Consider the following 12,968-nt stretch of genomic DNA (forward strand, 5'->3'; position numbering starts at 1 on the left):
CGAGGGATAATTTACTTGATGGATGAAAGGGTGTGGTATGACCGTCAAGATTCAAGACCGCCAAAGGCGACCGAGGACCAACCCGACCAACCGAGGTTGTGACGTTTTGATAATGAGGCAATGAAGTGAAATGGGTTGAGGTGAGGATGAGATTGAGGGAGGGAATAATACTTTTGTAAATTGACAGGATACAAATTATAATTATTGCCAATCTTCGTAGTGAGAAACGTTAAGGTAATTATACTGGACTGGTAGAACGGAATACGTACTATCGATTATTATAACGTATTGTTACCAAAGTTAAAGGTGAATACGCACTAATTGAGTATTATGTTGACGCATGGATTTGAGGTTAAGTTGTAAGGTAAGTGTTATTGTGACATGTTAGATGCGCTGGTATCAGTGAAATTGTCAGAGTTGAAATGAATTACTTTGTTATATTCTTTGCTGCCTTTATATAACTTGTCCTGAATAAAACTAGTTAGGTATATGTTTGATTTTAGGCTGAGAGGATCATTATGAGGTCGGCTTCATTTTTTATCTAGATGATAGCAGATATTTATGTGTAGTGCTGAGATTAGTGATATTATAATCCTAAGTATAAATAATAAGCGGCCTACACTCCTTCAATCGCTATTATCGAATGGTTCGACCGATTTTATCCGAAGGATAATTCAGTATTACAATTTATTTAACTTAGCATATGATTTCACCTTATTAGTGGTAGTAATTATTTTGGATAGGGTACGATAAGCGGACCCGGTTTTTTATATCGAAATTGGCAAACGATATTACTTAATCATAACCATCGATATAATCAATCGATACTGATTGAACAATTAACTGAAATAATCTATAGGCCTAGCTGTAAACACTTTCAAATAATACACGTAGGGTAACATTTCAATTTTATATAAGTAACATTTGATTATTAAAAATGGCAGTCAATTAAAAAAAACTACAGGGCATTGCTTTGAAAGATGATAAGACATGTTTTTCGTGGCTTCAACATGTTAGACTTGTACAGAAAAACCCATTAAATGTGAAATTTGTGGGAAAGAAACAACTGTAACTGTGAGAAGAGCAAGTAAGTTATGGTCGTCTTCAGTTTTCCTAATTTTAGTTAGGTATAATAATTTGTTTGATCACTGTAAATATTAAATTTATATTTTAATTTAAAACATACAATTGTTATTGAAGACTATAGAGACTGATATCAATTGATAGTCTAGGATTTGAGTTGTGAATATTAGGTATCGATGATTACATTCTTCGATATAAAAAACCTGGTCCGCTTATCGTACCTTACCCGTAATTTTATTGTAAACAATAAACAACAAGAAGTAACTAATATTTCGAGGCTGAAAATGGGGATAAATATGAGGAAAATGTGTTACAAGAATATCTCACAAGTGTAAGTGGCTTCAACGTGTGGGTTGCTAACACATGAGTAGAATTCTTTCCTCCACTTCACAAAGGCGGTTAATTACTGATATCAAGTCGGGCAAGTTATAAATATTGTAAGGTTTCTTTGATATCTAAGTGTACATAGTAAGTTGGTTTTGTTGTTTTGTAATATTATTGTAAAAATTTATGTAGGCTATTTAAAATTGTAATGTACAAGATTCTTCTTGGTACAGTAATTTATCATAACTCTTATAGTGTACGATTTTTACATACATTGAAGTTGGATAATATATTGAATTGTTCGATAATAGCAATCGAATAACGAGTGTAGGCTGCTTACTAAAGTGTCCCCTATCTTTTTAAATGTTCTACAATTAAGTTGTTATATGAACTTCAATTTCAGATAATGTTACTTGATAGCTCATTACCTAAAAGGATCAAAAGACATTTTGTGTAGAGTATGATAGCAGACCCAGTTTTTTATATTGATATTGACAAATGATATTACTTAATCATTTGCCGCTGGAATTTTCCTAAGTCATATGCATAAAGTGCCGAGCTGTTTTTTCGTATTTATAAGCTTTAGGGATAATAGCTGTTGTAAAATAACTATCCAACATATTTTCATAATTTTGTTTTTTTTATAATTAAATTAAGAATATGAGACATTGTTACGGTAATTGTGAAATTAATGGCCAGATCGGCAAAATTCGAGTATTAACTTATTGGAATCATCCTATGAAACAAAACCATATAAGGTTTCACGAGGTTGAAATGAGAAATAATGAAGTTATAGAACATAAAAAATGGAACTACTCTTCATGTGTGGAGCAATATTTCCATGTTGTACATCTGCGTCGGGTGTCACGTAACCTTTTGTGATTCAACCTCGTTATGACGTCATCGGATGTGCTGTCATCTTTGGAAAAGTAAATAAAAAATAATACTGAAATGAGCAGAAGTTTTACATGACTGAATGATGTTTTTCTTAATTTTGAGCTAGGAAATTTTTCAGCTAATTAGTTGTTATGTTGAGACGAGTACCTCCGGCCATCAGCTTGGGCTCCGAAGGTGCTGTGCCGTGCTGATGTCAACGAAAGAAAAACATCCCTTGAGATAGTACCTATCAGTAAAATATGAAGGCTGATCAGAAATAAAAATTGAAAAATAATGCAAAGAAATTTAATGTGTAAAATACCTAATAAATCATGTAAAAACCCAATATTAATATATAAATGGACAGTAATAGAGCCACTTACCATTAAAAGGAAATAATCTCGTTTCGGTCTAAACATAAACTCCTAACATACCCGACAAAACACTCCGACACACACAATTCACTAATTCGTCGGACTAGTGGATGGTTGATCCACGATTGACAATCACTCACTCGATCCAAATTACAGTACACAATATCTTGTGAAGCACTGGACCACAGCCCCAAAGTGCTCAGTTAACAGATAAGCTATCAGACCCGGCTGCTGATAACATTTAAGTACACAGATATCGAGACACACAGCAAACAGAACATTAAAATATTAACTATTTATAAATATACCCCCTAAAACCATGTTATTTGTCATTTACACCCCCTAAAAAAGTTCTCATTCGGTATTATTGCAGCCCCCTATTTTTGGACAAGTTTTCCTTATCGGGCATCAATATAAACTTTATTATACGTTCTTAATATTTTCCTTTCACCATAATAATTGATGAGCCATACTTCGTATCGCCAAATCGCCTGCTAGACGAGCGACTTTTTAAGTACTAGACGCATGAATCACTTGTCACTTTAGAATTATAAAATGTTGTTCTTTTAGTTTTCGTTTTCATTGATTGTCGTAATAAGTTACAAGTTACAAATAGGTTAAAAAGTCTGTCTTTTTAATAATGTAATTAATTTTGTCCCCGATAAGGAAAAACTCGTCCAAAAATAATGGCCTCCTGATAAGTACCCAAACAACATATGTTTCACAGATCAAAGAGTGGGGAAACAACATAAAACTCATATTTATCGATAGTTTGGAACCTATTGAATATAGCTATCTGGTTATTTGGGCTAGATTACCTTACACGTTATAAAATATCAAAATACAAAACGTCAAAATTAGAGATGCCGGCACTTTATGCATTTTTTGTACCTTCAAAATTAGGGATGCTGCGGCACTGAAACGGTTAATTATAACTTTCGATATAATGAACCGATACTGATTTTTTAACAATAATTAAGTTGTATCAACTTAAAACACTTTCATATAATAAACCTATTTTCTTTTATAGACAATAATGCAGTCAAAAGCTTGTAGAGGATCATGAAACGAAATTTAAAAAGTGGCATATCAGCTGAGCTGCTTGCAGATAATCTATGTGAGTATTTATACAGAAGGGAAGTACGGTTTTCTAGAGTGGATGTTTTCAACTACTTCTTGAAAGCGGTTAATAATTGCTAGTCAGGAGAAAACAAATAGTTACGCATATTTTGTAGTTTCTGGTATAAATTTTCGTTATTGAGTTTTTTCGTATTTCCAGTTCTAATTGTTTGATTGTTAGAGCTCCTTTATTATTTATGAGATTGTCACTATGTGTATTATATTAAATATTTTGATTTTAAATATGATTGTTTATTATGACTATATAATGTGATGATAAGGTTGACTCATATTCGATATATGAATATCACGTATCGCTGATTATACTAATCAATGTAAAAACCGAATCCACTTATCGTACTGTACCCAACATTTCTAACAGTAATTTCTTAATCCTAAAACTGGGAGGCTGTATTATAATAAGGGGCCACCGCAAAAATGAATCGTTGATCTTTGTGATTATCTTAACAACGAGACCAAAACGTCGAACTGAACTGTGTTATAGATATTTCAATTTACAATATAGTTCATTTGTTCTTATATGTGAATAATTAAATAATTTAATGATGAATAAAAAACTATCTAGACTAATTGTATGTTGGCTAACAAAGAGATGTTGTACTTTCTCTTTTGTGGTGTGAGTGATTTTTTCTACATGTTCAATGTAGACAGTTCATTTTAAAGTACACTACTATTATTATGTCCAAATGGACAGTATACTAATTATAATTAATATTGTGTTGTTTTCTTATATTTCGTAATAGGAATTTTAATAGGTTGTGTAATTCTATAGTAGCAGCCATAAGACTTTGGTATTATCTGGAGACTACTATTTTTGGAAAACTTTTTCTTATTGGAGACCTAAAATAAACTACATTATTTGTAAGAGCATATTTTGTTAAACTTACAGTGAAATTACATGTTATTATGACGATTGGTTGTTGATTTCTCCTTCTGAAAGGTAGCAATGTCAGCGGGAAAGAGGCCACTATGTTCCTATTTACTATCTGTTAATAGACTATGCATATGTATGTATTATAAATATAAAAAGTTAAAGTCGACATTTACGATCATTCATGTGAACTTAGCTTGAATTTAGGTATTATCTGAAGAGGTGTTTTCAATTTTTCACGAGATGTGCGGAGTGGCACCGAAAGAAAAGTCTTACGATCTTGGACATTAGTTCAGGGAAGCACGGATCGGAAATGGCCCTGGCCATCAGTGCGAGCTTTGCTGGCACGGCACCACATGTCACTTCTGGCGAAAAAAGAAAAGGATCCCTCGAGATAGTACCCAAATTACATGAGAGCTCGTAAAGTTTATCTTTGATACTATTAGTAACATATTTATAATAACCTAATCTTAAACAACTTATACATGTAGCGTAATAACAAGAATTAGATTGGGACAGAGTGGCCTACTTCTCGCCGACATTGCTTCCTTTGGGGAGGTAGAAAATTGCCCAACCAATTGTCCCAATGACATTCAATTTCACACTAAGTCAAACAGACTTTAGTTCGTTCTAATAATCTAGTTTTTTAAGTCTCGGTAAGAAAAACTGGTCCATTAATTCCTCTTTGTTTATCCTTAAGCCACTGTAAAAATACCATATCAATAGCCTTGAAGTGAAACTTCATAAATTAAAGAAAGTAAACGATAACTGATTAAACATTTTTTTAAACACATTTTAAATAATACCAACCCAATTTTTTAAATTTGCTTTATTAATACAATATCAGGATGATTCCAAATTACCACAGCCATCATTGGGTTGAATGATATCGTTAGGTTAGCTGAGATTGTAATATTTTTGTTCTCAAGCATTAGTGATCAGCCTTATGGAATTTTATATTGTACTGGGCAGTACTATCTTGAGGGATGTTTTTTCATTTGTCGCTATCAAGGAAAAAGTTTAATTTAACCTTTTTAATTGCGTAGTGATCTGAGCTTGAATTTAGGTGCTCCATTGAGGGATGTTTCTCTTTATTTGTACAGTTCTACCTACCTAGCTATATTATGTAATAACAATTGATTTAGTAGTTACTAACACAGGATTACTATATTAGCTCCAGTCAGTATTTTTCATCATTATCTTTAGTTTATTTTGTTTTCCAACAACTTTCATCATCTCAAATGTTAGTAAAAAAGTTTACTTTATAATATGTTACAGTATTAAACTAATTTAAGTTCCGTAATACAAATAGTAGATAGGTACAGAGGATTACATTGTTCGATTTATTATTAGCTCTTTTCATCTTTCCGACACCATTTTTAGTATAAAGTGTACACTATAAATTACGCCTATGTTGTACTATCATTTTCAATTGCTTATCAATTAAGAGTGTAGTATTTTAAAAATAATACATTTTTATATTTTATCAAAAATGTTCATAGTTTCACCCACCAAGTGTTCAAACATCATCCACACATTTTAAGTAAGTAAATAATCAATAAAATCAAGATATTGATATTTAAATTTAATATTACAAAAATGTAATAATTTTACTAAAATTAAATAACATTAATAAGGAAGATATCTTTTCAGTATTAATTAATACAATACAATATTGTATATAAACTTGTAAAAATGGACAAATTATAAAGTTTTTCCAAAATTTTATCAAAATCTAATCTTTATGATCATTTAAGAGATAAAATCCGATCTTGAATCCAAATAAATCTATTCACGGACGACGGCTGATCAACAGTACGCAAATTATTGATTGCTTAACCATCCTTTTGTAGATTGTAGACTCTTGAAGCAATTGGAAAATTCTTTAAATATTACTAAATGTTAATAAAAACACTAATTTTTCCAAATTGTTTTATTTTTTGGATGAGGCCTTTCGAAACCAAAGGTTTCATCTTCACAAATATATTTTATTTGTGGAGTTGCCTGAAGATGAAACCTTTGGTTTCGAAAGGCCTTGTCCAAAAAATAAACAATTGGAAAAAGTAGTGTTTTTATTAATCCTGTTGTAGTTATTTGTTTATAAAAACTATTTAGAAACATACAGTAACAAAACAACGTGATCTATAAATTACACTTTAATTGCAGTTCATATGTTCTATTTCTATACAGAGTGATTCATGAAGTGTCTCCCCCCACTTCTACAGCACATTGTACTAGTAAAAATAATGAAAAAATGTTATATAAACATAGGTCCAAAAACGCTTCGTTAGCGAGTTACAGCTAGCGAAAGATTTCGCCTGAATTCCTGGGTAAAGAGTAAAATAAAGCCATACTGAACTTTTGGAAAGGTTAATTAAGTAAGAAATATCGTGGATTCTTATGTATTTTTACCTGAAAGCTAATAAAATAGGTTTCAGAACTGTACCTGTAGTAGTTTTTGAGGGATTCAGGGTTAAAATGCAAAAAATTGGGGCACGAAACAATGTTTTTTTAAGTTTGATGTACAATAACTTTGTTAAATTGGTAATAAATACATAAAATCAACAAACATTAATTGTAGAGAATTTAATTCTGAGAAAATTGATATAATCAAAGTCTAAAATAAAACAGAAATAAGTACCAAAAAATCGATTTTATTCAGTATAATACATTACTAGTTTTAAGCAAAATTAATCAGGTTTTGGGCCCAACCGCACGCATCTTTTTATAATAGATAGTTCGAAAATGAGGCCATCATTATCAATACATTTTGCAGCACGTTTGTGTATTGCTTTTGTTGCGTTTCTTAATTTTTTCAGGACTTCCCCGTATCTGCACAGCCGAATCCATAATACGGGCAATTAATTCATCACGAGAATTCACTTTTGTCTTGTAATACAATGTCTTTCATCCATCCCCAGATGCAATAATCCAATGGAGATAGATCTGGTGATCTTGGTGGCCAAGGGTGAGGTCCTCCCCCACGACCAATGCAGTGTCCAGGAAATTGATGATTTAATTAAGCAGAAACGGCACGTGAAAAGTAGGGAGGTGCTCCGTCATGCTGGAAGTACAAATTTTGTCTGAGATGTAAAGGAACATTCTCTAACAGCTGCGGCAACTCTTCTTGAAGGAAATGCAAATAGAACTCAGCATTTAGGCGTCCATATGAAAGGTCCAATCAGGCGATTGTGCAAAAGGCCACACCAGACATTGACGCTAAATCAGTGTTGAAAGTTCTGTTCCACTACCTTATGTGGATTTTCTTCTGCCCATGAGTGTTCATTGTGCAAGTTATTGACACCATCCCGAGTGAATTGTGCCTCATCCTTAAACAAAATACGCTTGTAGAGTTGATTATTAATATTCAAAAAGTTGCAAAACTCCAAGCGAAGCGGACCATCCCCCTAGCTGTAAGATGTTGAACCTTTTGTTTATGAAACGGATAAAATTTGTTTCGATTAAGTGACCTCCACACCGTTGACTACGAAACTCCTATCCGCCTAGAAATACGTCGTGTACTTACACCTGGACTGCGATGAACAGCATTAATAACAATTATCATCATCAAGTTGGACAGCTCGTTCATAATTGGTTCTAGTACTTGGTAGTGGATCCTGTTTCCCGAAGAGTACGAAAAGTTCCTGAAATTGTTTTGGTATCTGGAATCCTCCTATTAGGGTAACGTAGTTCATATTCTTCTACAGCAGCTCTAGCATTACCATTACAGTAACCCAAAATAGAAACCATATCAGCGTATTCCTCTGATGTAAATAAGTAAGGCATTTTTTTTTTCGCTGAATACAATCGAATTATAACTCACAGAAAAATTGCATTTTAATAACACGATTCACAGAACCCGATCTCCTGCTGTAGCTTGCAAAAACACCACTAATACACAGTTCTAAACGTAACAGTACAGAATACCATTGTTGATCAGCTGTTATTCGTGCGTTACCAACTTAGAAATTAATAAAACAAAAAACTGCATTTTCGATGATTAATAAACAATAATGGGAAAACGTTTGCTTCATTTATTTTTGAACATTTGATGTAAATTTTTATTTAAAAAAAAAATACAACGTTAATAAAACATGATATTTTTATTTACAAACAAATTTATTTAACAGTTAATCTTGTTTTCTCAATTTATCTCATCATTAAGGAACAAACATTTTGTTTTTGTTTTATTTTTAACTAAATACCATACGGTATTTCTTTACAGCTAGTAATGTATTATACTGAATAAAATCGATTTTTTTTGTACTTATTATTTCGGTTTTATTTTAGACTTTGATTATATAAATTTTTTTAGAATTAAATTCTCTACAATTAATGTTTGTTGAATTTTATGTATTTATTACCAATTTAACAAATTTATTGTACATCAAACTTAAAAAAACATTGTTTCGTGCCCCAATTTTTTGCATTTAACCCTGAATCCCTCAAAAACTACTACAGGTACAGTTCTGAAACCTATTTTATTAGCTTTATCAGGAAAAAATACATAAGAATCCACGATATTTCTTACTTAATTAACCTTTCCAAAAGTTCAGTATGGCTTTATTTTACTCTTTACCCAGGAATTCAGGCGAAATCTTTCGCTAGCTGTAACTCGCTAACGAAGCGTTTTCGGACCTATGTTTTATATATAATTTTTTCATTATTTTTACTAGTACAATGTGCTGTAGAAGTGGGGGGAGAACTTTCATGAATCACCCTGTATTTGTCAATGCCAGCGTGTCTGCTGCTTCTATACGCAGACGTTAGCTGTTCAGTGGCAATTGCAAATTTGTATTTTATCCATACGTCATACTTTGTGTAGTTGTACATAGACTATCTATGAATATAAATCGTTACATGTTATCATTAATTTAATATATTCGGGAAGATAATTTTATAAGCTACCATTTCTATTATTTAAAAGCAGAAGGTAAGAGGATATGACTTGTAGTTAAAAATGTATTCAGTTCCCTGAGTCTACAAATTCCTTTGAAGTATCATGAGATTCTTAGACTTGTTTATTTTTAAAAGGCCTAACACAGTTGTACCAAACCGATCTGTGTTCTGGCAAAATCGTGGTCTCATACTGAGAGTTCATGCACCGCAGACATGTTCTATATAATAATAGAATATGTGTGAAATCCTTGACAAAATAGCCAAATTTACAAGTAATTGAATAAATAATAAACATTCGAGAAAGAAAACCGCAAAATTATGTTAGTCTACACTTTTGTGAATGGTACAAAAATAGTAATATATTATGAAACTTTAAAAATTCATATTTTAAGAATTAATCAACAAATCAATGTCAAATTTTAGAATGATCTAATATCCATAAATAGAATAAAAATACAACAGCCCATTGAAATTTGTGAGGGTAGATTACACCCCCTGGATGATATGATATAGGATGACCCTCTACTATCAAAGAATGATTCCATCATTTAAGACGTTGTTAAACCTTTTCTTTGATGCCACAGAAACTTGTACTATCTTGTAAATAGTACAAAATCTACAAGTGTAATAATTCAAGTAGTTTTCAAACAAAATCATTCATAAAGCCAAAATTAATAATCTTAGTCATAGTAATATTAAAAGCGAATCAGGAGTATAAAATCAGAATTATATTAACCTTGGGATAGTTTTTAGTATTTGGAACAGTGAAATATGATTTTTACATGTTAATATACATAAGGAGTATAAAATGAACAGTTTGGTAAATTTGACTTTAACAATTTGTTTCAGTTTATATGAAGAATACTGTCGAAACTATGACCACATTAGATCTTCACTTGTGGACTGTCACTTCTTCAGGTTACTAATCGTCATTGGAATCCTGGATCAAGACTAAGCATTTATGTATGTTTTAGCTGCGACTTTGGAACTGTGACCACATTAGATCTTCACTTGTGGACTGTCACTTCTTCAAGGCACTAATTGTCATCGGAATCCTGGATCGAGGCTAAGCATTTATGTATGTTTTAGCTGCGACTTTGGAACTGTGACCACATTAGATCTTCACTTGTGGGCTGTCACTTCTTCAGGTTACTAATCGTCATTGGAATCCTGGATCAAGACTAAGCATTTATGTATGTTTTAGCTGCGACTTTGGAACTGTGACCACATTAGATCTTCACTTGTGGACTGTCACTTCTTCAGGTTACTAATTGTCATTGGAATCCTAGATCGAGACTAAGCATTTATGTATGTTTTAGCTGGGACTGTCGAACTGTGACCACATTATATCTTCACTTGTGGGCTATTACTTCTTCAGGTTACTAATCGTCATTGGAATCCTAGATCAAGACTAAGCATTTATTTATGTTTTAGTTGGGACTGTCGAACTGTGACCACATTAGATCTTCACTTGTGGACTATTACTTCTTCAGGGCACTGATTGTCATCTGTAAACAACGGAATCTTGAACATCATTTTGTGATCATTCCAAGAACCAATTTCTGCTCTTATAAATGGAGTCTACAGTTGCTGTGTCCATACAAGATCTACCTCCAGAAATAATTGAAATCATTGCAACTTATCTGGGAGGTGACGATCTCCATAGTTGTTTCAGTGTCTTTAGGGATTGGGAAAGGAATTTAAACTCAAACAAGTTTTGGAAAAAACTCTGTGTTTATCCTGAAAAGTATTTTAAAACTGCAGGATGTACTTTAGGGTCTAGAGGTAACAAAGACTATGAAGAGGTATGTTTTTGGAAGAAAAGTTATGATCGTCAAAAGTTGCTTTGGGATAACTGGAGTAAGGGACGATTTACAAAGAAAAAGACTGATATGTGTCTGTCAATGTTAAGTTATTTAGTTTATTTTGTTGATAACTTTGGAAATTATTGGTTACTATATTCCAATTATGATGATGGTATATCAGTTTGGAAAATAGATGAAATCCCAGACTTTCATTGTAAACTTGACGAAAAAGATCAGTTTGGTATAGTGCCTATTAAGAATAAACTTTTAACACACGTTACAGATTATATACAGATTTTTGAGTTTAAACCTCCAGAAAATGAGCTCCTGCTTCAGTATAGGTTCAAATTCAATGAAGACACTATCATACCTAAAGATAATGTGTTTATAAATGAGTATGTTTTGCAGTCAACGATTCATTATTGTTGATAATTTCTTAATCGGTTACTGTGAAAATATCACAGATTTCATTCACACTTATGTTCACATTTGGGACTGTGATTCAGGTGAAAAAGTAGCAACACAAAGTATTTTTCAGCACTCATTTGTTGATTACATGTTATCATCAACTGGCATTGACATCACTAAAGATTTTGATGGAGGAGGTTTGTTGCTTTTTGAAAGTGATTCCAGACGATTTCTGGTCAATACAATGGCCTGTCCGTATAAACGATGTGAAATAAGTTTGTTTAGTTTGGATGAGATGAAGTTTGTCAATGTAGTGGCTCGCATAGAGAGTGGTAGTGCTTGGTGTTTCATGAAGGGAGATACGATCTCTATCTTATATATAAGCGATTGGTACCAAGTGTCTGTGTACAATACCAGAGGCAAATTCTTGGCTAAGTTGGATTTCCCTGGTTTACGACTTAATCCTCATCTAAATAATAGGTTTTGGATGACAAGCACGAAAGTTATTGTCATTGTTGATGATATGATTCATGTACTGGATATTATTAACTCAGAGAATGTGTGTGAAAGAAGTTTCACTACCAACACAGATAAGTTTATACTTGGGTATGTTGAACCAAGATTTTTATTGTTGTGTGAAAAAGTCATCTTAACTACCTTGGATGTTAGTAGTATATATGTAAATATCTGGGACATTGAGTCTGGCTTAAAACTGTGGGACTTAGGACACTTAGAAAGTATTGATTCATGTCGTTTTCTGTTTGCTTCATCAGTCTATCCAAGTAAAGTAATTGTACAATTTTCAGGTGAGGAAGAAGTGAGCATGTTGGATTTTGAAGGTGAATAAGATATTTGACAAGTCATTTTGAGTGAAATAACTAAATTATATTATAGATTTAAGTATAATTAAAAGTAATTATTTTATTAGAAAAGAGTCTAGAAGTATTTTAATAACACATTGAATCCTTTTGTGATTTTAAAAAATTTTGAAAATTATGAAGACATTGTTTAAACCTAACATATTATATATCAAATATTAAAGTGGAGAAACGCACTTTTAGAAAATAAAATAATTATCTGAAAAAGTTATGAGGTAAGCATAATTATGGAAAAAAATAAAGTTGTTTAAATTGTAACATTGTATAAAAGTTTTATTTTTCAATCCAAGATTATTTTTGGTCCAAGATT

The 12,968-nt window shown here is 32.0% G+C and overlaps 1 long non-coding RNA gene across 1 annotated transcript; it reads left to right on the plus strand.

The window, feature by feature from the left end:
• The first annotated feature begins 227 nt into the window (after positions 1 to 227).
• LOC124357887 lies at positions 228 to 12,923 on the plus strand. Its single transcript, XR_006922001.1, has 3 exons — positions 228 to 364; positions 3,688 to 3,774; positions 11,002 to 12,923. It is a non-coding gene; the product is annotated as an uncharacterized LOC124357887 (long non-coding RNA).
• Positions 12,924 to 12,968: the final 45 nt, after the last annotated feature.

This window comes from Homalodisca vitripennis, chromosome 3 (assembly GCF_021130785.1).
Source record: "Homalodisca vitripennis isolate AUS2020 chromosome 3, UT_GWSS_2.1, whole genome shotgun sequence".
NCBI lineage: Eukaryota > Metazoa > Arthropoda > Insecta > Hemiptera > Cicadellidae > Homalodisca > Homalodisca vitripennis.